The following is a 919-nucleotide window of genomic DNA, read 5'->3' as shown; positions in this document are numbered from 1 at the left end:
ATTACGGGACAAGACATTCCTATAACTTTAGGAACTTCAACCAATATTATTAAATAATAGTAATAATAATAATAATAAAGAAAAGCACATAATACTTGGTAGATAGAGGTAAAGCATGTGGTAAAAATCCTAAAAGGCAAGCAAAAGAAATGCAAACTAGCCATTGACTTTTCCCTTCTCCGAAGCCTCCCATAATGGAGTGAAAAAGACTTTTATTCTTTGAACTTTCAGTGGGTTTTTGTTAGATTTGACAACTTTTTGTTGCATTCGATTCTAATGCGATCTAATATTTAGAAACATACACAAACGATAAATATAGAACTTGTTTAGTTTATAAGAGATTTAAATCAAAATTTAAATTTTTAAATTTTTATCAAAAAAAATACTGTAATAAAACTTTTTAAATTTAAGATTTTATATAAAAAAAAAAAAAAAACACTATAACAGAACTTAAAACCGCAGTTCAAACCCTTCTACTAAATTAGTCCATGCTCAATCATAGAACACTTAGACGACAAAAAAAAAAAAAAAAAAAAAACCCTTAAAAGTTAAAAAGAGATTTGGACCATACAAGGATAGGATCACATGAGGTGTTTTGATAGATGTTAAGAGGACAGTTTCCCAAGTGGAAACTGGCTGGCAGTGAGGGCGTTTGGTGTCATATGTGAGATTTTGATTGTTATGAACCTTTCAAGCAATCACATATAGCAATCTAGAGTGCTGTTCTGTGGCAGCAAATTTTCAGCTTGGCAATTGGGTCCCTACCCCTCATCAGTTATCACTTCTTCTATTTTTTGTTTCCAAATTATTCCAAAACAAAAACTCTCTTGGCTTTTCTACAATCTTTTCCATCAACCCCACGTGATGGCACAGCGCTTTCATGCTTGCAGCTTTCAATGACCAAAAATAATAATAATAA

The sequence above is a fragment of the Morus notabilis genome, unplaced genomic scaffold (genome assembly GCF_000414095.1).
Source record: "Morus notabilis unplaced genomic scaffold, ASM41409v2 Scaffold2064, whole genome shotgun sequence".
NCBI classification, from domain to species: domain Eukaryota; kingdom Viridiplantae; phylum Streptophyta; class Magnoliopsida; order Rosales; family Moraceae; genus Morus; species Morus notabilis.
This window is presented reverse-complemented; position numbering follows the sequence as displayed.